The sequence below is a fragment of the Aristolochia californica genome, unplaced genomic scaffold (assembly GCF_029961685.1).
Source record: "Aristolochia californica isolate CCGP_79_NKW_82.1479 unplaced genomic scaffold, dmAriCali1.0.hap1 SCAF_8, whole genome shotgun sequence".
In the NCBI taxonomy this organism is placed as follows: domain Eukaryota; kingdom Viridiplantae; phylum Streptophyta; class Magnoliopsida; order Piperales; family Aristolochiaceae; genus Aristolochia; species Aristolochia californica.
Genome location: NW_027182279.1, coordinates 5,378,047 through 5,403,297, shown reverse-complemented (window position 1 = coordinate 5,403,297; position 25,251 = coordinate 5,378,047). Strand labels below are relative to the sequence as shown.

Genomic DNA, 25,251 nt, shown 5'->3' with positions numbered 1-25,251 from the left:
TATGATGATTGATCCAATATGAAAGGTTATTTAAAGTAAAATATGCGAAACGGCTATCTCAGTTGTTCGATCAATGATTATCTCAGCCGCCAGATTCGGACAGTTGAGATAACCGTTTCACACTAAATAACCTTTCGTATTTGATCAACCCTCTAACAACTATAATACATATCTTGTATTTACCAATTTTTCCAAAAATTTTTTTGTACTGAGGTCAAATTTCTTTCAATTTTTCCCATTATCCCTACACTACTCACTTCCTCTCAGCCCCATCACACACGTCTACGAACCGGCACTAGCACAACCTGCACGTGCGAGAACCGCTGCAATTGTATCATCCGCTTGTAGCAGCCGTCAAGGTGATGGCTGAGTAGAAGGGAGTGCGACCCTTGCTCTGCCACCTTCCCTTCCTCGATCACCGAAATCACATGCGCGTTACTTACCGTCGATAATCTGTGGGCCACAACGATCGTCGTCCTCCCTGACAAGGCTTTCTCCAATGCCTCCTGCACGTACCTTTCCGACTCTGCGTCCAGGGCGCTCGTCGCTAGGGGTGGCTTCGAACCGAGCCGGCTCGCGAGTGGCTCGTGTTCGGCTCGGTTCGACTCGTTATATTTCGAGCTCGAGCCGAACTCGAACTCAGAAATAGGCTCGTTCAGGTTAATGAGCCGAGCTCGAACAGAGCCAGGTTCGGCTCGTCGGCTCACGAGCCGACTCATTAATTTAACGAGCGGCAGGATCGGGGGTCTCTCTCTCGCCCTCGCTCTCCTCTCCCGAATTTTTTTTTTCGGTCTCTCTCCCGCCCTCGCTGTTCTCTTCTCTCCCGAAATTTTTTTTTTCGGTCTCTCTCCCGCCCTCGCTCTCCTCTCCCGAAAACTTTTTTTCGGTCTCTCTCCTGCCCTCGCTCTCTTCTCTCCCGAATTTTTTTTTTCGGTCTCTCTCCTAAATTTTTTCTTTCAGTCTCTCTCTCGCCCTCGTTCTCTTCGTCTCCTCCTTCCCTTCTCTCTTTTTCCTCCGAAATTCCCTCTCTCGGCCTCCATCTCCTTTCTCCCTCTCGCCACCGGTGCCCCTTCCGCCGCCGCTGCACCTAATCCTTCCCCCCGCTCATCGCCTTCTCTTCCTCTCATCGTCGTCGCCATCGACTCCCGTAGCGTCACTCTCACTTCGTCGTACCCCAACTAGAGCGGCTGCTCTGGACCCTCTCTCGTCGTCGTCACCCCCTACCACCGCCTGTTGCCGCCGTTAAATCAGCCGGCCACCGCTCTCGCCGGAACGGGAACCCCCGGATACCTAAAGTTCGGAGAAAGGGGGGGAGATTATTTTCCCCACTCGACGCTCCGTCCCGCACAGCGTGCGAACTCGCACGTGCAACTCACACATGCGAGTTTCGCACGTGTGGTTTTTATAAAAAAAAAAAAAAAAACTTGCAAATCCTAATACGTAAAAATATAATGTGTTAAAGTTAGCATTTGATCAAATTTTTCTGTTTATTTTTTTATTTTTTATAATTAATCTTGTACACAGTTAATTGGCTCACGTAATTATTGTATTGATGTATAATAAACAGCAATCAATAAATAATATAATATCTAATTTAATTAATTAATATATTAATTATACATTAAATTACTTATTTGTGTTGTAATCATGTTTGTTTTACTTACTTTGGGGTTTAAATATTATGTTTTAATTAAGTATACTATTATAAGTTACTCATTTTCTTGTTTTTTATATTTTTCTTATTTTGGGGTACTAACACTGGAAACTATTTTCCAATGTATATGAACTTGTCCACACTAACACCAAGTTTGAAATTGAATTTCATGTAGAGGAATTAAATGAATTTGAAGCAGGAGATGAAGATGAACTTCAAATTTTAAGTTTGTTGAGTAACCCCCCTTATAATTCTCATATCCACAGTAACTTCGGAGTCATTATTTAGTGTTGGTGGTAGAGACTCGTATAGTTCTTCTTTGGTACCAAATACATTTCAAACTTTGATTTGTGGCACTGGTTGGGTTCGAACTCTTCACGGTATAAAGAAAGATCAAAAGGTGAATTTCTTTGATTAATTATTTATTACGATATTTTTTAGTTTTATTTATTAAAATTTTGTTTTATGATTACAACATGAGAAGAAGAGTGTAAAGATAATGCTATCAGCTACATGATTTTTCATTTTTTTCTCATCATGGTAATTTTAATATTTTTAATGACATTAAGTAACTACCAGTGGAAGAGTATTTTTTTATCTGACAATAACTAATTTTATTTTTTTGTTTTTGTCATAGGTGGAGATTTTGCTCAAGCAAGGACGTATATTATTTTCTAACATAAAGAGAAATAACTATAGTTTGTAAATTTATAATGGATTTATAGTTTTTATTTGGGTGATTGTAAATTGATAGTGATATTTCATTTAATTTTGTTGTGTTTGATTATTGTATGGAATTTATTTATAATATTATGTAGTGTATGGAGTGTTTAGACTATTTTATGGAATGAATAAACAATTTATTGGAGTGTTTATGGAATGTATAAATAATTTTATGGAGTATTTATGCAAGTATTATGTATGTTGATTATGCCCAATTTTATATAGAGATCATGTCGAATTTTATACATGTATTATATATATAGATTATTCTTAATTTTAACTATACCCAATCTTATACATGTATTATATATATAGGTTATACCCAATTTTATGTAAAATGTATGTATAATTTTATATATATTTTATTTGGTATATATTTTTTGAAAAGTTTTAAATGTATGTTGAGGCTCGAGTTCGGCTCGAAGCTCGACTCGAACTCGGTGGGCTCAAGCTCGATAACAATTTTAGGTTCGAGATGAGGCTTGGCTCGAAGCTCGGCTCGAAATATTTAAATCAAGCTCGGCTCCTCTGCCAATGCCTACAGCTGCATTCCCCGCTCTCCCGCAAACGTCAGGTACCCTTCCGGCAGGTCCAAGATGAACTTGTGGGCGTTCGCCAGCGTCGCCGCCTCCATCACTTCCGCCTCTGTCGCTGTTTCGCAGCCGTACGCTATATTTTCATGAACGCTCGAAGCGAATAGGCAGGGCTCTTGTGGGACAAACGCCATATGTTTCCGGAGGGATTCCAGGTTGTATCTCCGCAGGTCTTTCCCGTCAATCAGGATCCGGTCGGAGGAGGGCTCGTAGAACCGTTGAATAAGGGCGATCACGGAGCTCTTGCCGCAGCCGCTAGGACCAACGAGGGCGAGGGTTTTTCCGGTGCACAGGCGGAGACAGAGGTCGTGGAAAATCTGGATGTCCGGGCGGGTGGGGTAGGTAAAGTCGACATGCTTGAATTCGATCTCACCCCGTAGGCGCTCGGGAACGGGGGTGGCGTCGGGGTCGTCAGGCTCGATTTCTGTTTTGCGGTCGAGAATGTCGAAGACGGAGCGCATGGCGCGGCCTCCCTTGATGAAGTCTGAAGCGAGGGTTAGAGTCTCGGCGGCGCCGTTGGTGGACACCATAAGGACCATGAACACTCGGATCGTCTTGGAAAAGTCGGAGATGCCGTGTTTCATGAGGTAGGAGGCGTACCAGAGGCCCAGCGCGTAGGAGGCGTAGAGGAGGAATTGCGCAACCCCGAACCCGCAACCGGCGATTTGACCCTTCCAGAAGCACCGCCGGAGTGGCGTTTGCAAGTTCGCGGTAAAGAGGGTTACAATTTTGGCCTCCGAGTTGAATGCCGCAACTGTTCGAACATTTGCCACTGCTTCGCTAGCGAGTTGCGTAGCCTTCGCGTGAGCAGCCTCCAGATCGCCGGAAAATCCTTGCATGAACATTTTCTGTAAAAAAGAGTTGCATTTTGAGTTGTTTCCAGGAAAATCTCTTCTCTTTTCTGTAATTTTGATTTTTTGAGTCTCAATCTACCTCCAAAACTGTTGCAGCAACGATAACCGGGAAAACAGCAAAGAGGACCAACGTGAGACGCCAGTGCAGGCCACCAGCATGAGGGCAGAGTTCGATCGCCGATAGCGGACCTTACGTTGTTAGCATCAAGGGACAACCTGGCTGCAATCCTTGCACTCTCGTTCGTTCCTGAGCACTGCCGCCAGCATCTTCTCCCTCACCCTCTTCGTGAGATTCTCGCCGACTACGTCCCAGAACAAGTGCTGCAACGTGTTGAACATCAAAGCCGCCCAGGAGACGCCTATCAATAGAAAACAGTATTTTGCGATTTCGCGTTGCATGTGATGGTAGTCAATGCTGTAGTATACACTCAGAACGGCGCTGAGGACGTAGGCAAAGAAGGCACTGATGGAGCCGCAGACGACGGAGCCCATGGAACCCACGAGGACATAGGACCACTCCGGTGAGTTTATTTTGGCTAGGCGCCTGAAGGAGCTTGCTTGGCCCTTGAAAGCCAGCTTCTCGAGGCGGTAATTGGGGTCGATCGAGAGACCGAAATCGGAGGTTGAGAAGTCCGAGACGCGGCGCGAGTATGGTGATCTCCCGTAAGAGGAGTTCCGCGCAATAATCGGCGAGCTTACCGAGTTGCGGGCACTGGAAGGCCTGGCATTGCAATGGCGTAGGAGGGTTGAAAGGTTAATCAATTTGATTGAATTCCATAACGGGTATGGTTGCCAGAATAAATGAAATCGATTTAAACTGATAATAAGAATTGCCTGGCACTGCTCTTCCGGGCGTTGTTTAAAGCAGTTTCATGGGCCGTCTTTTGCATGCGGATAAGCTTAGCATAGACCCCATTATCGCCTTTGGCAAGGTGCTCATCATGGGTTCCCAACTCAGAGACACTGCCTTGTTGCAGGACGGCTACAACATCTGCCTTCCGGATGGTGGAGAGACGGTGGGCAATAACGAGAGTCGTTCTCCCAATCATGAACCGGTCCAGAGCTTCTTGCTACAGTGATGCAGGAGAAGCTGAGTCAGATGATGCAAAGCGGGTAAGTAGTCGGATCTGTAGTCAGACCTTTTTCTTGAACCCGGGTTGGACCAGACTTTTGAGGGTTTAGGGTTTGTTTTATTTTGAGCTAGAGCCCGGGCTTGTCGATGCATTGAGTTCTATTCAAAACTCTGTTCTGTGAACAGAGAGGAGATTATTGATTTTGATATTGTGAATCGAAAATCAGAGAGGTTTCTCTGTGTTTTTAGGTGACTTCTTGCGATTTTTCCTCATAGATTACCAGTGGTATCGTCTGCAGGATAATCGCTATCCTGTCCAGCGTCAGTTGGTATCAGAGCTTTAGGCTGGGGAAGAAGCTAGGTCTCGCCAGAGACGCTGCAACGAGAAGCAGTTAGAAGGGTCGATGCAGACGACGCCGCCGTCGTCGCCGTCACCGGAACAATCGCTCGACGCTGCTGTTGGAAGAACTTGGGATTCGACCGAGCAGAACTTGGGACTCGACCGAGCAGAAACCGGGACTTGACCGAGGAGACCTCGGCACTCGACCGAACAGAGCAGTTGTTCGTGGCTGTTGCCGAAAGATAGGGATTTGATAGGGAGAGGGTTCAAGATCGACGTCGTCACTGCTGGAACTATCATACGATGTTGCCATTGCCGTCGCCGTGGCCGGAACTGCCGTTGATAGAGTTGGCCGAACAGAACGAGTTCGGGACTTACCGAACAAAAGGGTGCCGAAACAGAGGTTCGTTCGAGAGAGGAGAACCTCGTGCTAGAAAGGAGCACCTCGGGCTGCCGAAGATGACGGCCAAAGAGGTCTCGATTTCAGAAAAAAAATGGCTCCAAAATCCCGAATTCGGGGGAAATTTTTCGTCAGCGTCGAGACATTTTCCAGAGCCGAGGTTTTTGTCGATTTCGTCAACGTCAGCGTCGAGACATTTGCTGAATTTTTCGAATTTCGTAAGCTTTAGATGAGGTTTCGATTTGGGGAAATCCCATTTTTTCTAAACATTCGCTTTGGGGCACTCTCGTTTCCAGGGACGACGAGATTGACACGCAACTTCCATGGCTGGTAGTCGTGGTCGTAGTCGTAATGTTCAGGCTGTGATGCTTGAAGATTTATAGAGGCAAGTTGTGGAGTTAACCCAGCATCTAACGACGTAGGATTTCGGTGATCGTGGGATGGAAGATCACGATTCCGATGCCAGGTTCGCAAACCCATATCACAATCATGCTCGATTCAGGGAGCACCAAGGTCAGGGGGATCGACCTGTAGACCTCGATTTCAAAGTGTCGTTATCCGAGTTTTTTGGTACGTTACAGGCCAAGGGATTAGTAGATTGGCTGCATGAAATAGAGCGTATCTTTGAGTATAAGGAAGTCCCAGATCGTGTCAAGGTGAAACTGGTTGCCATCAAATTCAAGGGCAGAGCATCTGCGTGGTGGGAGCAGTTGAGGTGATCACGAGACTGGCAAGGCAAGGGCAAGATCACTGATTGAGAGAAGATGAAGGGTCAATCCCTTCCTTTCGGCTACACTCAAACCTTGTTTTAGCGACTTCATTTGTTGCGGCAAGGCCCGAGATCGGTGGATGACTATACGGAGAAGTTCTATCAGTTGATCGCCCGTAATGATCTATCTGAGACGGAAGAGCAGATGGTGGCACGATATTTTGGGGGGGGGGGGGGGGGGAGGGGGGGGGGGGTTACGACAGCCGCTGTAGGATGTCCTCCGCCTTCACTTGCTGTGGACCGTTTCTGTAGCCTACCAGCGTGCATTGGCTGTCGAAAAGCAGCAAAACAGGAGGCCTATGATTAGAAGCGATCAAAGAAGCCCACCAGTTCGTCTTCCAGAATCTGTTCCTGCCCAGTAGCCTATACAAGGTACTTCTACCTCACATATTAGATGTTTTCGATGTGGCGAGCAGGGACATAATGCAACTGGGTGTAGGAAACCTGCTTCTCAGAAAGGCAAAAATCTTCTGATTGAGGAAGATGTGGTAGATGCAAATGAGGAGTTTGGTGAGCCTGTGTATGATGATGATGAGGATGGAGATGTGTTGTATGGTGATGGCCATGAGACCCTGGTTGTTCGTAAGAGTCTATTGACTCCCAAGGGGGATTCAGGGGATGATTGGATGCGAACCCATCTTTTCCACATGACCTGCACGGTCACAGATAAAGTCTGCAAGATGATCATTGACGATGGTAGTAATGAGAATGTTGTGTCTACAGAGACTATCCAGAAATTGCAGTTGACGACAGATCATCATCTCCAACCGTACAACTTGTCGTGGCTGACTCACAACAGTAAGGTAACAGTCGATAGGCGTTGTCTAGTTTTTTTCCATCGGCATGAACTATTTTGATAATGCTTGGTGTGATATAATCTCTATGGATGCTTGTCATGTCTTGTTAGGCCGCCCCTTGGCAATATGATCGCAGTGTTATTCAGATAGATGGAAGAATACCTATTCTCTTAGCATCAAAGGGAAGAAGATTGTGTTAGTACCTCGTCAGGACAGACCCACTCCTACTCCGATAGCCGGTACTACTAACATGCTTTCACTGTCTAGGTTTTTAGTAGAGATTGAGCGTGAAGACGTAGAGGAGGATCTTCCTCCTGGATTGCCGCCTGAGTAGGCAAAGTTGGCCATTCCCGAGACTCATGCCAAGTACCAGGTTAAGGCCGACAGTTGCCGTCGTCAGGTACTTTTTGGTGTTTGTGATTCTGGTGAAGTTACTGTGAACTCAAGGACAAGTTCTTTCCAACTCGAGGCGACTGATGCAAGAGAAGCTGAGTTAGATGATGCTGAATTATCAGATAGCACGTTGTTGGCTTTGAAATACCTCAAGTTGACCGATCAGCGTAAAGCTGGTAAATAGTCGGATCCATAGTCGGACCTTTTTCCTGAACCCGAGTTGGACCAGACTTTTGAGGGTTTAGGGTTTGTTTTATTTTGAGCTGCAGCCCGGGCTTGTCGGGGCATTGAGTTCTGTTTAAAACTCTGTTATGTGAACAGAGAGGAAATTATTGATTTTGATATTGTGAATTGAAAATCAGAGAGGTTTCACTGTGTTTTTAAGGCGACCTCTTGCGATTTTTCCCCGTAGATTACAGGTGGTATCGTTTGCAGGATAATCGTTATCCTGTCCTGCGTCAACCAGCTTCTCAGATTCAGAGTCGAGGGCACTGGTGGCTTCATCCAAGAGGAGGATCGCTGGGTTCTTCAGCATAGCCCTTGCGATGGCAATCCTCTGCTTCTGTCCTCCGGATAGCTGTAACCCTCTCCCCTACCTGCACAGCAAATTTCATGCGTTCATTAAGAACAATTCACGAGCGAGCAGTCCAGTTCCAATTTCCAATTCGAGAGCTTCTTCAACGTACTTCAACAACGTACTTGATTCTAACAGCAAAGTTTGGATTTCTCAAAAAAAAAAAAAAAAAAAAAAAAAAAAAAAAAAAACAGTTAAGTTTGGGAATGTGTAATCAATTTGATAATCGAGTCAAAGAATTCGAGATGCGTAGCGTCCGGCTATCAATTAGATCGATGAAGAGTAAATTTTCTGCATTATTTGGGATTAGACATACCTGTGTATCATAACCCTCTGGAAGTTTGACAATGAAGGAATGAGCATTTGCCACTCTCGCAGCTTCTTCAACCTCAACCGGGTTGCATTTACCCTTCCTAAAAGCAGATTTTCTTTGATGGTTGTGGCAAACAGAGCAGGCTCCTGGCTCACGAGTCCTATCTGATGCCTCAGCCATCTCAATTTGAGTGTCTTTATGTCGTGCCCATCGAGCAGAACTTGTCCTGAGATCACATAGATAAAACTCATCCATTCAAAAATCTGTTTAGTGGTCACTCTTTCTGTAAAAGATTCAGACTTCTGTTAAATCAAAAATGAAAATGCCTATGTCCGGTTAATTTGTTCAAAAAAAAAAAAAAAAAAAAACCAGAAAGGAGGACAACAGAACTTTGAACACAAGATTGCCTGAAGGATTTCTGCAAAAAAGAGGGAAGAAAGGTTACCTGAGCAGGGCTCGTAGAATCTTTCGATGAGGGAAACGACTGTACTCTTACCAGAACCACTGCTCCCAACCAGAGCAATGGTCTTCCCAGCAGGCACATCGAGGGAGACATTGTTAAGGATCCGAATCTCCGGCCTGGATGGATATGAGAATTCCACATTTTTAATCTCCAGATGACCCGTAACAGACCCTAGTTCCAAACCCGATTCTCCATTCCGATCAATCCCAGGCTTATGATCAATTGTACGAAATATTTTCGCGGCTGCTACTTTAACCTTGGCGAATGCAGTCATACTAGGTGCAGATTGTCCTAAAGCCCTGTTCGACACCAAAACGGCTCGTGTTTATCCCAAAATGACCAATTCAGAAACAGAACCAATTTGGGCACTGGAAAAATCAAGAACGATGGACTTACAGTCCGCCGATCATGGCAGAGAACATGGTAGCAATGGCGACTCCTCCATTTGCATAGTGGTGTCTCACAAGGTATCCACCATACCATAACAGAAGAGCATAGCAGCAAAAAACTGTGAAATAGGTTGCTCCCAATCCAATCCCTTTAGCCAGTCCGCTCTTATACCCGACCCTCTGAGCAACTCGCAACGCAGAAGAGTAAGCTTGAAACGCCCGCGCTTCGCCCACGAATGACTGGACTGTGCGAATTTGTCCTATGGTCTGTCATTCATCTCAACAAATCAAGACGAAGTTGTAAAAACAGAGTAAACTTCACATCTCTCAGCCATTTTTCCTACCTGTTCTGCAATATAGCTGGCCTCAGAAAGAGCTGCTTGGCTTTTTCGCAGAGAGTTTAACCATGGTAGTGGTGTGAATTCCTCCAATTAGTGCAATGAGAGGCCAATTTCATCATGCTATACTAACCTAATAATGGACCACGAAATCTAACCATAGTTGTTTGTTAGTCAAGATGACCGTTTGATAAATAGATCAAATAAAATATATATATATATATATAAAGATTGGAGTAAATAGAGTGAGTCATTGCAAGATGGTGACCCAAAGGAGGGGCAATTCAATTGAAGTTATAAGATGGTGACCCAAAGGAGGGGCAATTCAATTCAATTGCAAGATGGTGACCCAAAGGGGGAATCTCCTACTTAGTACATTAGAGGCTTCAATGTTCTCTTTTTCCTTTTCATCTTTTAAACACACCAAACAATATTCCTTCAATTTTGGAGTATAGTTATTTTCTTTTTAGTTCATTTCATTGAAGAAGTCAATGATCTCACTTTTAGGCACTACAACCTCTACCAACCAAAATGGCTTTTGCTAGCAAATGAAAATCTTTGTTGAAAAATCAAATTTTATTGGCAAAGATTAAACTCTGCCAATGAAAAAAGCATTTCTCTGGTAAATGTCGTAACTACTCATATTTCATTAGCAGAAGGAAGATTTATAATTTTGAAAAAAACCATTGTTCTATCAACTAAAGTATCAATTTTTTTTTCTCGTAGAAGGAAGATTTATTTTTTTATGAAAATATTTTTATTTATCATATTACTTTTTCCTATGAAAATTCTACAACAATAACTAATAATAAATTACACAATTTGTTTTCCTAATAGAATGAATATTTATTTTTTAAACAAATATTTTTTATTCATCAAATTATTTTTCCTACAATTTTTTTTGTAATAATAAATAATAAGAAAATAACACAAATAAAAATATAATTTAAAACCACATTAAAATAAAATTGGTTAATTGATAATTACTCAGTGAACATAAACTTGTATGGAAAAATATTCATATATACATGTAAAAAATATTGAAACCTTAGAAGAAGTCGATCTCTAGTCACCGCTCGGGGGAGGGGATAGAGAGAGAGGGACTTGATAGATGCCTCTCACGATCTGTGGATCATGCAATTGCATGATCCACATATGCATCTCATCTTGCTCAGATAGTAGAAAGTACTCTCAAGCATGCTCATCTCACATGAACTACATTTCTTTCCGAGTTCACTGTAACTCATATTTTGAAATTTTAAGAGGAGAAAATAATTCATTCATGATGTGTAAATTGAGTACATTGGGTCTCTACTTATAATAGGAAAAATATATAGAATCAGAGTTAAATTGAACTACCCATTTCTAAGTTAAATCGAGAATAAAACTCCTAATGAGAAACACACTAAACAACTATTAAATAGAACTGTTAATACTAAAAAACCTCCTTGTGTGAGACTCCCTGTGGGGCTACTATAAGAATCTCCATATTAATTTTTCCTCTATGAGATTCGTTACCATGAGAATCATGTAAGATTCTTTTATAACTATCTCTTCTATTCTCTCCTTAAAGTTGGAGTTTCTAACTTCCATTTGCAAAAAAAAAAATCTTAGTCTTCATCATAAAAAATTTGGGTTATAAAATTCTTCACCTTCTATTCTCCCCTTAATTGGATGTTCTCCATTACTAGTAACATAAAATTTTAACACAATTTATGGAATTCTTCATTGTTAGTCACATAAAAAATTTCTTCATGGTTGGCTTATACCAAATACCTCATTCTTTTGTACTTTTTCTTCTAATCTTTACCCTTAAGTTCGGCGGATCAAAAGGACACAAAGTCCTAGTTTGAACAAAAAAAATATGAAAGAAGAAAAAATCACTCATAGCCAAATGACAAAATTCCCTATACCAATCAAAATGGTCTAAGTTTGGAAAAACTTTGGTCAATTTTTAAAGGTAGAAAAACCTTAATCTTTGTGCATTCAAAAAGAGATTACTCATTTTTAAGGCTAACTTAGAAAAATTCACCACTTGAATTATATTTGTCAAAGGTGGTTCTGGTCCACTTCTCTTGAGTAGGTTGACTTTCCGCGCTTAAACGACTAGTCTTTTAAATTGCATTGTTTAGCCTCTTGACATGGTATCAAAGCCAGGTCTGGTACGTCCCGCCTTTGAATCCCGTGGGGAGCGGTAACGGGTGGGGTGGGTGTCAGAGGTGGTTCCGGTCCACCTCTCTTGAGTAGGTTGGCTTTTCGCACTTAAACAACTTCTTCCCCCATTATTGCATCTGGTTTTGTTGAAGATTTTATAAAAAAGTAATATATTTGTTGAGGTCACTAATAACAATATTTGAAAAAAATTAAGATAAAAATGAAGTTATTGTTATATATTTTCCCTCAAATCTTGAATTCTTTCCATGTGAAGCCCCATGATGGGTGTTCTTGAAATGTTGAATATAGAAAACACTTGCACACTAAAGATGTTTCTTTAACAAAATAATAAAAATAAAATAAAATAAAAATAAAATTAATATATGACATACCATCTCCTCACGAATGTGTATGATTGATTTCTGTTCCATAGTATGTTGAACCGTTTGTTACTAACATTTTTGACATTCTATTGAGAATTTTTTGTAGATTGGAATTACATAATATTAGTACTACTCTATAACTAAATTGTTATCCTTAATGCCAAATTTTCATTTATCTTAAAGTGGACGGTGCTAAAGACCTTATCACAAAGCCACTCCAAATCCAGGGGAGAGACCCTATGATAGGGCGTCAACCAATCGTGAGGATGAACCCCATTTGCCATGTGCATACTATATGTCAAAATGTCGTGCCACAAATAGAATGCACCATGTCACATGTGACATGTTCATTAAGTAGATTAACATCAATTTGTCCTTTTCAAAACAAGCATCTAACATGACTACCAAAATATGAATGATAATAAAATGTATTATAAATTCCAAAACACACAAAAAAAAAATGAAAAAGAAAGAAACCATGTCTTGATTTGAAAGTAATTAATAATTTGGGTTAGGGTTAGGGTTAGGATTAGGGTTAGTGTTTCATTTAGGACCAATTCAAATTAGGGTTTAATTAGGACTAGTTTTGATTAGGGTCTGATTTGGATTAGGGTTAGGGTTAGAGATTAGGTTAAGGTTAAGGTTTGGGTTAGGATTAGGGTTAGATTTTAATTAGGGTGTAATTTGGTAGGGATAAGGTAAGGGTCATGGTTTTGAGTTAGGGTTTAATTAGGATTTGATTTGTATTAGGGTTTAATCAATGTTTAATTTAGATTAGGGCCGGGTTTAATTAGGGTCTGAGTTTGAATTATTGATAGGGTTTGGGTTAAGGGTTTAGGGTTTAAGGTTAAGGTTCTTGTTAAGATTACAATTTAATGAGGTTCCAATTCAGATTAGGGTTTAATTAGACTTTACAATTAGGGTTAGGGTTTAATTAGGGTCCAATTTAGATTAGGATTTAATTATTGTTCAATTCAGATTAGGATTTAATTTGGATTAAGGTTAGGATTAGGGTTAGAGCTAGGGTTCAATTTAAGGTTAGGTGCTTAGTGAGATGTGCGAAGGGTAGCCTTACAGGTCAATACATGCTAGTTTATCAAAGTGACAATAAACAGAACATGACGTTGTTGTCTTGGAAGGCTTTTTCTGTTTTACTCACGCGAAGCATAGCTAACAAATTAGAGGGGATCCACTAACTAGGGACATAGGTCAGGTTTAGGGTTTACCCTAAACCCTAAACCCTAAACCCTAAACCAAACCCGACTCTGATCCCTGAACCTTGAACCTCAAACCCTGATCTTAATACCTAAACCCTTAAAAAACTCGAAACCTCAAACCTGACCCCGCTGGTTTAGGAATCAGATTTACTTGAAGACCCGAAGTGCAGGCTGAATAAATCAGTGCCTCCCAGCTCCCGCACTCCCACTGGTTTAAGTAAACAAGCTGGCTTGTGAGCTCGCGAACCAAATCGCCGCTTGTTCAAGTTCGGCTTGTTTACTTAAACAAATAAAAAACCGGCTTGATTCGATGACACCCCTGGTTACAACATGTTATTGTTTGCTTTTAGTTTCCCCATTCAAATATGAAGACACCTGCCGAGTGCGAGAATCTGACAACGCCAACTGTAGATCCAGTAGTGAAGTCCTTTATAACTAACTATATTGAAGTAAATTAATCAAAAGCCATCCTAATTGCAACAAAAAGCTTCCAGCGTCATCTTACATAAACCAACGCTCAGAAACTGAGCGAACTGCGCCAGTTTTTGAAGTAAAATACTTGGAAAGAAACAGAAAAGAAGCCACATTTTCTTTTAATAGCTGTTTCCTGTTAAAGAATATTGCGCCCGTGAGTCTTTTTCAATTAGTTCAGTGCTGAATCTTATGTAGTTTGGTTCCCATGCTTGAGGTAATGGAAACAGCCAAATTTTCCACTAACAAGTAATAGCTTAATCAGATTAGGAGACTGGAGGCTTTCATGGATAACGAAAGCTAACCTCTGAAATGCAACACAACGAAGGGATTCTTTATCTTTTCTTAATCTTTTTCTTTGAGATAGAATAAGGTTGATGATTAAAAGAATTGTTCATTTGGCAGCTAATCTGCCAAAAATTGGAAGCAAAGACTCAAAGAAAGGTGTGGAAAAAAGGGTTTCTCTCTCTTTCTCGTGGCACATACTTTCAGAGCTGGCTCATTATTAAAAAAAACTAGGATACTCTCCTTTGTCTTTCTCTATTCTCCTTTCTTCTTCTTAATTAAATCAAAGAAAAACAATACTCAATGCTCACTCAAAGACCTCTTTCCATGTTAGTTTCATTATGCCCTTGCATTGTCTTTCTCTTCCAACTGCTTTTCCTTCTCTTTCTTTAAACAAATCTTCACAGACAGAAAGTAATGAGAGCTATACATGTGAACATTTTATTTCCATTGAGACCAAAGATATGGTAGGCCATAACTGGACCATAAGCACTTTAGGATGGACCTAGAAATACTAAAGAATACGACTTCAATTTATTTCATATTTTCTCATTCACATCATCGGCTTAAATAGCAGTTTTACAAAATATGCATGAAAGAATTATGAGTGATTAACGGGATTACACAATCACCGAATTTACAGAATATTTACATGATTTCTCCTTAAGGGAAGAAATCTCAGAGTAAATCTTAACACCCCCCCTCAAGTTGGTGCATAGATATCACTCATGCGCAACTTGTCAAGACAATTGTTAAAAGCTCGGTAAGACACTACCTTGGTTAGCACATCGGCAAGCTGACCATCAGATCAAACATGAGGGACTTCAATGATTTTTGCTTCTAACTTTTCTTTAATAAAGTGTCTATCAACTTCAACATTTTTAGTTCTATCATGTTAGACTGGGTCGTAGGCAATATCACATGTTGCCTTACTGTCACAGTATAATTTCATAGGACTTGTTTGCGCAATATGTAGTTCTTGTATCAGATTTTTGATCCATAATAATTCACATATTGCCTTGGCCATTCCCCTATGTTCGGCTTCAAATGAAGATCTAGCCACCACCTCTTGTTTCTTACTTCTCTAAGTGACCAAATTTCTACCTACAAATGTAAAGTATCCAGATGTAAACCGTTGATCCTCTATTGGCCCAACCCAATCGGCATCGGTATAATCTTCAATTTTCAAGTCACCTCCCTTTTTAAGTAAAATTCCTTTCCCTGGAGATGATTTCAAGTAGTGCCGGATACGGTTGACAACATTCTTCACTTGGAGAGTGCATAAACTGACCAACCACGCTTAGTACATAAGCTAAATCTGGTATGGTATGTGCAAGATACATTAACCTCCCAACTATTATCTGATAACGTTCCTTGTTAGCAGAGACTTGATCTGAATGTGTTCTCAGTTTCAAATTTTCTTCCATAGGAGTACTGACTGGACTACATGATGTCATACCAGTTTCCTTCAATAAATCCAAAGCATATTTTCGTTGAGATAGAAAAATTCCCTCCTTGGACTGTGACACTTCAATACCAAGAAAATATAAGTAGCCAAGATCTTTCATTTCAAACTTTCTAGCGAGATGACTTTGCAATGTTTTCTTTTCTTCTAGATTATTCCCAGTTACTATCATATCATCAACATACACAATAAGAGCTGTAATGGCCTCCTTGTTATATTTCAGGAAGATAGTATGATCTAAGTTGTTTTACTTGTATCCGATAGATTTCATAAAATTTGTGAACCTTCCAAACCACTCCCTCGGGGACTGCTTCAAACCATATAGGGATTTCCTCAATTTACATACTTGTTTGCATCATTTGTTTTGCATAATACATCCAGGAGGTAATTCTATATATATTTCTTCTTGGAGATCTCCGTGCAAAAATGCATTTTTAACATCAAACTGATATAAGGGTTAGTCAAGATTTATAGCTAGAGATAGTAGAATCCGAACAGTGTTGATTTTGGCCACTGGTGCGAATGTCTCTATATAATTGATCACGTAGGTTTGAGTATATCCTTTGGCGACAAACCTTGCTTTGAACCTTTCAATGGTGCCATCGGCTTTATATTTAATGTTAAATACCCACCTACATCCAACTGGTGTCTTTCCTACAGGTAGGTCAACCACTTCCTATGTTGAATTCTTTTGGAGGGACCTCATTTCTTCATTCATAACTTCTTTCCACTTAGGATCTTTCAAGGCTTCCTGAACACTATTAGGAATAGATATAGCAGATAATTAATTCACAAATACTTCATTTGGCTTTGACAATCTATGATAAGACACAAAATTATGCATGGGATACTGAGATTTAGAGGTGAAAAGAGGTTCATAATTGATTCTAGGTTTTCCTCTTGTGGTTTGATGAGTAGCACTCTTAGTTGAATTTCAGAACTTACCTGAGGCTCAGACATGGACTCAGACTCGGAAGGCAATTGATCCATTGGTACATTATGAAAGGGGAAAGATATCGGTTGAGACTCTGGTTGCATTACTTCTATCTGGTCTTGTCTGTCTCCATCCTGTGAATCATGCTCATTTGTATCATTTTGATGTTCACTGCTGTAATCTGAATACTTCCCACTTGTAGTATCCAAGATATCCAAATGACGATTAAGGGTCTGTAATTCAATCCTGTTCTCCCCCTGAATTGAAGATTCGGGAGTAGAATAATACATGTGATCTTCATGAAATACCACATCAAGAGTGACATACAATTTGCGAGAGGGAGGATGATAACAATGATAACCTTTCTAATGTTGAGCATAACCAACAAAGACACACTTGAGAGCTCAGGGTTCCAATTTATTTCTCAATGGCATATGGAGATGAACAAAGGCTATACACCCAAAAACTCTAGGTGGCAGATTCGGCACAATAGGTGAACTTATAGTTTCATGAAGAACACTCAAGAGAGTCTTAAATTGTAACGCACTCGAGGGTATTCGGTTGATAAGAGGGTATTAGGTTGATAAGATAAGCTGGAATTGTGATGGCTTCACCCCAATAACTAGCCGACGTATGAGCTTCAAACAAGGAAGCACAAACAACCTCAAGAAGGTGGCGGTTCTTTTGCTCTGCAACCCCATTTTACTGAGGGGTGTACTGACAAGTAGTTTGATGACTAATTCCATGATCATCTAGATATTCTTTCAAACTTTGATTAACAAATTCTCCACCATTGTCATTGCGGAGAGTTTGTATTGTAGAATGGTACTGAGTGGCTATCATTTTATGAAATTTTTTGAACAGTGAAGTAACTTCACTTTTTGATTTCATTAAGCCAATCCAAGTCATTCGGGTGTTATCATCAATAAAGGAAACAAACCACCGTTTATCACTTAGAGAGGCTATATTTACTGGACCCCATACATTAGAGTGGATAATCATAAAGGGTGTTGGACTCCTATTCATGCTTATTTGAAATGGAACACGATGGCTTTTAGCCAATTCACATACCTCACACTTAAAATCTTAAACAAACAATCTAGCAAATAGTTTTGGAAACAGTTTCTTTAAATAACCAAAAGATGAGTGACCCAACCTTTTATGCCATAACCAAATCTCATTTTCTGTAGATTTATTCACAGAGAATGCTTGAGCTAACTGATGAGAACTCTCTGGCTTCAGATCAAGGTAATAGAGTTTCCCCCTTCTAGTACCATAACCAATTGTCTTTCAAGTTCGAATGTCCTTAAACACACAATGGTTAGGCCAAAAAATTATAATACAATGCAAAGTGTGAGTTATCTGAGCCACTGATAATAAATTATGATTGAGGGTTGGAACAACTAATACAGAATCAAGACTCAGAATTTTAGTGAGGGTGATGGAACCTTCTCCAATAACTTGAGAGAGAGTACCATTTGTTGTAGATATGATATGTTGTTCAGATGGTTTCATAATTTCAACATGATGATTGTCAAAGGTCATATGATCAGTAGCACCAGAATCAATTATCCATTCACTTTTTCTACTAGGAGTGGAAGTATTAAAAACCTTACCAGATGTAGCAGAGGTGGAGGGTTTTGCTACAGCAACGGAAGCATGATTATTTGGTTTAGTGTTCCGTTTGCGAGGCGCTTTAGTAGAATCCCACCATTTTGGATACCCAATAAGTTCATAACATCTTGACTTTGTATGCCTAGTCTCACCACAGTGAATGCAAATATGCTCTGGTTTTGATTTCTTCGACATGATGCAAGAAGATCGGTGATGATCACCCAAAAATACTAGTTCGATTCGCTTTCTGTTTGCTAGGTTAATCCGGTTTGGATCTCTGATTCCGGTCCGGTCAGAAAACTGGTCCGGTCCATTTTCTAAATAAGGCTTCATCAATATTTTTCTGGTCCGGTCCGATTCCTGCCACTGGGTTGACCTGGTTTAGGTCTCTGTTTCCAGTCCGATCCGGTCCGTGAATAGATCCAGTTTGGTCCAATTCGTTTACTCTTGCTGGGTTGATCTTGGTTTTGTCCGAGACCAGGTCGCTTAGCAAAATAATAAAACCGTGACCTAAGTTTAAGTGGGAAAAATTAAATTTCCTATACCTCGTCTTCTTCGTCGAGACGGTGCCTCTCTTCCTCTTCGCCTGCGTCGATTGGGTTGGCTGTTTGCTAGAAGGCCATCGTTGTCGTCGTCGGTGACGTCTAGAAGGTCTGCCAGAGTAGGTTCGTCTTCATCGAAACGCACGCTAGTGCGGCGCTAGTGAGGCTCTTCGTCATCGGTCGGCGACGCATTCTGAAGGAAGGCTGAGCGGTGGCTTGGCTGAGGTCGTTGGCGACCGGCGGAACTTCCGAATAGCGACTGAGATTAAGGGATAGAGCTTTCTCTGTTCTTCGGTGACTGAGATTTTGCGACAGAGCTTTCACTCTGTTCTTCGGTGATTGAGATTTCAGGACAGAGCTTTCGCTCTATTCTTCGGCGACCAGAGACTACGGGACAGAGCTTTCGCTCTGTTCTTCGGTGACGAGAAGGAGAAGAAGAAGGATTCTCCTGCTCTGATACCAACTAAAGAATACAACTTCAGTTTCTTTCATATTTTCTCATTCACTTCATAGGCTTAAATAGCCGTTTTATAGAATATACATGGAAGAATTATGAGTGATTAACGGGATTACACAATACCGGATTTAAAGAATATTTTAATGATTTCTCCTTAAGGGAAGAAATCTCATAGTAAATCTTAATAGAAATCCTTCTCTGGTTGGGACATAGCCTGGCAGATAAGCTATGACAGTAGCAAATTCATCTGTGAAAAAAGTAAGAGAAGTTTCCTTTACAGAAAGAGAACAACCCAATGTGGGTGATACAATTAGCACAACTCCTGGGTTAAGGCTTCAAAAAGAGGCCGGTGAACACATTTACTCTTTTCATCTCCAGGGGCAATAAACAAACATAATAAACTTTAACTGCACATGGACCGGAAGCAACTTCCAGTGGTTAGTAGGCACATGTTCTTTGCTATCTGAGAACGATGAACAAGAAGCTTTCGTCATCCTCTGTGGTCCATCACAGTTCCTGGGCAGATCTTACCTACCAGAAGACCCACTTCGACAATGATATACCTACCCATTAACTCTCTCTTTTGTTGTGGTCTAATATTACCTTCTCAAGTTTTGAGTAGAACGGTGTAACGATGATGGATTATTATGCACCAGTGGAATTGGTTTCCATGTGCGAGAACACTTGGCTTTCACGCCTCAGCCCACGTTTTGTCCTTTCCATCTATTTCTCCCTTTCTTAGGTTTCTCTTTCTTCTCTTTCTGCAAGTCTTCTTAGTTGGGGCATTTCGTCGAGCCTGTCCAGGCATCCCACCTGCAAAGTATGGGGAAAGGGTTCAGATACTTTTGCATTCTGCTTCGCCATGGGGCCCAGGGTCATCGAGGTGTAACGAGGGCGGCAAACGTTGCTCGCACGAGCTCCTCGCGCTTTTGGAAGCATCTGCTTGCCTTTTACTTTCTTCTGGTTCCTTGCAGATGGCCACCTTGTACGTACCCAGAAAACCTCGGAAAGGAGACTACGAGATGCAAGCATTATATTTGAGACCATTTTCTGTTTCTCCTTTCTACATAATTCTTAGTTTAAAACCACAGAAAAAAAGAACGTAGAAGGAAAGTGTTTTTCTAGTGTTTGACAATGCAGATTTGTTAGAAAAAAGAAAATATGAGAGAAACTTATTTTCTCTCTTAGTTCATGGACTTTCTCACACAAAAACATGGAATTTAGAGAGAAGAGAAAAGAAAGAGACATTAGAGAGAAAAAATTATAGATAATAAAAATTATTAGAGAGAAAATAAAATTTTATCAATAATAATTTAATACTTTTAGATATTTTAGTTCTTAAGCTTATATATAAATTTAATCATTAAAAATTATTAAATTATTAAATTTTCTTTTCTTTTCCATTTTCTTTATGCATTCAAATTGTAGAAATAATTTTTCACTTTTATTTTCTCTCTTATTTTCTATGGGCATCCAAACAACATAAAAGAAACTTCTTTTCTTCATTATTTTCTTTTCTCTTCACTTTTTTGTGTTCAAAACACAACCTTAGGTTGTGTTAAGAACATAGAAAGAGGAAAGAAAAAAAAAAAGGAAAAGAAAAGAAATTTTATTTTTTTCTTGTTTGGATGCTCATAGAAAATCAAAGAGAAAATGGAAGAGAAATATAGTTTCACTTGTTTGGATACAAGTGGAAAATGAAAAAAAAAAAGTAAAATTTAAAATTTTGATGATTATAATTTTCTCTCAAACTTCTATTTTTTTTCTTTTCTCCCCAAATTCCATAATTTAGTGAGAGAAAATTTATTAACTAAGAGAAAAAGTGATTTTGTCTCAATGATTCTTTGCTGCCAAACAACATAAAATGATTTTCTTTAATGTGAGTTCCATATAGGTTTCCTTTGGCTGTGTTTGGAACACAAAAAGTGGAAAGAAAAGAAAAGAAAGAGAAAGAGAAAGAGACAAGAAAAAAAAAGAAAAAAGTTTTTTTTTCTTCTTTGGATGCACATGGAAAATGAGAGAGAAAATGGAAGATAAATATAGTTTTTCTTGTTTGAATGCAAGAGAAAAATAAAAAAATATTTTAAATTTTTTATGATTAAAATTTTCTCTCAAGTTTCCATTTATTTTATTTTCTCCCCAAACTCCATCATTTTTTTAGAGAATTTTTTTTAACTAAAAGATAAAATAACTTTCCATCTTGTTTTCTTTTCTCTCCATGATTCTCTGCTGCCAAACAACAAAAAATCACTTTCTTTGTCATTTTCTTTTCTCTTCTTTTCTTTTATATGGGATCCAAACAGACCCTTAAGCATAGTTGAAAATTCTTAAATGGATTCTGAAATTTTAATTAGGGTTTCCAATACTCCTTTTTTTTGGGTTTTGTTGGAATACAACCCTTTTATGTTGAATTTCAAAATACAATGTGTTGGATGGTGTATTTTGAGAAACAACATTGAAATTTGAAATTATGACAATACCACAAGTAGAGTCTTAATAGACAAACTGAATCATCTACTTGAATTTTTAATTAATTCTTAATTTAAGATAAAAAGGAGGAAAATGGCCCACCTATCTTACCTTGCAATCGTGCGAGGGAGCAGAGAATAGAACCCCTCCCATTCCTCGATCTCCATCTACATAAAGATATGCAAAGGGGAGGAGGACCTCTACTCTTCTCATCTTGTTTGTCTAGCATTTTTATTGTGGTGGGCAAGAGGAGTCGGTTCTCATTGCTTGGCAAATGGGACTCCACATAGTGGGTCCCTTTTTGAATAATTTTAATAATTTAATAACTATTTTGATTGTCCTTTATTTTAAAATTTTAGACATATTTGAAAATATCACATTAACTAGATGCCATATTTAAAATTTATCCTTTTTATATGAGTATAATTTCTTAAACATAAATAAAGAATTTAGAATATACAATAACTAGTTTACATACTAACACAATCAAGAACCTAGGTTGGGTAGACTGTAACTCATTGTTAAATGGGTTGATCTCATCCACACCTGAAACAATTAGTTCATCTCACACACTAGAAAACATGAAGTTGAGAATAGAAAGGGCCACAACATAAAATTGTGTTCATCTCACTGTTTATCTTCAATTTACCGTTGCATGCATTTTTATGGTATAATTGTGAGAGGACATAACTTCACTATGCAAAGATCCAAATAATATATACATAGAACCATAATGGATAATGTAAAGGCTAGTCATACTTCTTTTAGTATGCAAGTGTCTCTAGGAAAAGTTACCTATGTATAGGGCTAGCTAGTGTGTTTTTTGAGAAAAAAAAAACACTATCAATAGTTCTCCATTTCCTAGGCTATCTGCTTGGAAACTTCTATGTGAAGTTATGTCATCACTTTGAGAGAGGTCTCAAAGCAAGAGACACTAGAAAACCATTTGTCCAAATAAACGTTGAGAGATTGAGGTCGTTCTATGAAAGAAGATGGGGGAGGAGGTAGGCTGGTCCTATGAGGAGGGTAGTGGTGAATAAGTTTGTTAACTTAGATAGAAAATTCCACACTCTTCTTATGATCTGTATTTTTACTCTTAAAGTAATTAACTATAAAGTGAATAGACAAACATTTTAAGTAATTCACAGCCTGAAACTCATGTTGTTAATCTATTCCCAAGGTGTTTGCACCTTAAAGTTAATTTATCATGCCCAACAACCTAATGAGATCCAGAACAAGCGACCACAAGGGCCAAATTACAATGCTATCTATGTTGAGACTTATGCCACCTACTTGGTCACAAAGACTAGGAAGAGGAGAAAAAGAAGAGGCTTAAGGAAGAGGAGAAAAAAGAAGAGGGAAAAAGTAGAAGAAGAAAAGAGGAGAATAGAGTTTAAGGAGAGGAGCTTGAGTGGAAGAGAGAAGAGACTTTAGGCAAGGATGGAGAGGAGCTCGAGTATGAGCCTCCCCTCTTCATGATGTCTTATTTATTATCGTGGGTAGAAACCCTAATGCATGACAAAGATAAAAAGGAACTTAAAATACTTAGTAATTAAAAGGTATGCCACTCAATTCCCTTGTTGAAGAACATATATGGAAGTGTCCTACATGATTCTCACAATAAGAAGTCTCACAGAACCAAAATTAATATGGTAGTCTTATAGGAGTCTCACATAAGAATCTCAATTTAATATATTTTTTTATTTTAATATTTTATTTATGTTGAATTTTTGAATTGTTCTAGGACTTATCTTTTAGTGTATAACTTTGGGTGTAACTGAGATAAGGGTAGTTTAATTGTAATTGGATTCTACTTGTTTCCTTTATTATAAATAGGAGCTCATTGTACTTAAATTACAATAAGTTAGTGAGGTATTTTATTTTCCAAAAATTTAACATGGTATTAGAGCGGGTTCTATGATTTGACTTGGTCAAGCCACTGAGATAATGTGATCCTTTTCTGATCTATCATCTCCAGTAGTTTAGGTTCGTATTCAATCTTTTTTATTTTTTAGTCCTTGTACCCATTTTTTCTTGGTATTCACACCTCTTTAATAAAATTTTTGTATTGTAAATTATATGTTGAGGGAAATATCTTTGAGTCTACTTTCCAACGCAAAAATAATTTTGGCAATCTGAAGTCTCTTCAAAGAGAAATCAATATTTGAAACAGAAAAGGTTAGACTAAGAGAGAGGTTTGAGTTGCTATAGAAAACTTCAAATTTTAAGACATTTTATTCCATAAAGAATAAGACTTAATATGAGGAATTACATGTAAAAATATAGATCTGTAAGTATATTTTTTAAAATATCAAACCAATTCTCAATTTGAGTTTTCTAGAGGGAGATATCAATATCGGAATTGTCAAAGGTCATGTTGGCCAAAGAAGAAAGAGTAGTCAGTTTGACCAGATTAAAGAGTAAAAAATCTATCAAATTCTTTCTCTCAAAAGAAATATATTTAATAAAGAAATATTATGCTTGAGTGATCAAATTCTAGTTTCAGAAGGAGAAAATTTTATGTCAATCTGATCTATATGTAAGGTGATATCCACATTGGAGTAGACATCCGTCAAGCTACAAAATGAAGAAAATAAAGAGATCATAACAAATTCAAAAATGACGTTTTATATATCAAATTAGGTATGAAATTAAATCTCGTTGAGTCTAGTTTCTTAAGAAATAAATGGTTTGTGATTATGATCTATATTATGGGAAACATTGATATTAGAAGTACTAAAGATTAGTTCTACTAAAAGATCGCTCATTTTTCCTATCTTCTCTCCTATCATCTCTCAAACGTGAATTGTGTTTTTTTTTTCTAGAATACTAGTTTTTTAGCCAAAATTTTCTTCTAATCATAATTTTTTTGTTAGAATTAATCACTCCATGATGTGGTAATTCAAGGTATGCAAAAATTTCCTGCTTCAATTTTGTTTTCAAGTTTTACGTTTTTGTTACTTGGTTGTGTATCATACACATTGTCAACTCCAAAAATTGTGGTCACCCCCCAAAAAATGTATATTTGGTCAAATTTATTAAGTTCATCTATTATATAGTCTTCCCTAGTTTATTTTAAAAGGTCATATTCTAGATTCGTTTGGAAGTATGAGTTTTGCATTGTCATCTCATTTCGATTAAAGTTACTTTCCTCTAATATTTTTCAATTTATCTTTTTGTATTTTCATCACTTCAGAGCAATGGCTAGGCCCACTACCTAATAATAGGATTATGCCCAACATACAACTTCAGTCAAGTCTTTTATTCTTCACCCAAGAGGTGATTTGTGTTCGAGCTACCCTTAAATAGTGAGTAGTCTCTTGGTTAAGCCCTAAAGTTAGGCCATTTTTCTTCCATTAAAATTGAGCTGAGTGTGTTTCAAACTATAACCATTTTGACTAGTGTAAGAAGTATTTTGTTCCACATGTTGTTGTAATTTTTATGTGACCAAAATATTCAAGAAAAGGGGGAGAACAAATGATGAAGATTTAACATATATGAAAAAACATTTACCCATTGAAGATTGAAGACAGAATGTTTTTCATTGAAAGCTGAAATTATAAAATCCAGTTTGAGGGGGAGTGTTGA

General features: G+C 38.9%; 1 pseudogene; it reads right to left on the bottom strand.

The window, feature by feature from the left end:
* Positions 1-2,915: 2,915 nt before the first annotated feature.
* Positions 2,916-16,871, bottom strand: LOC137938212 (ABC transporter B family member 1-like; annotated as a pseudogene).
* Positions 16,872-25,251: the final 8,380 nt, after the last annotated feature.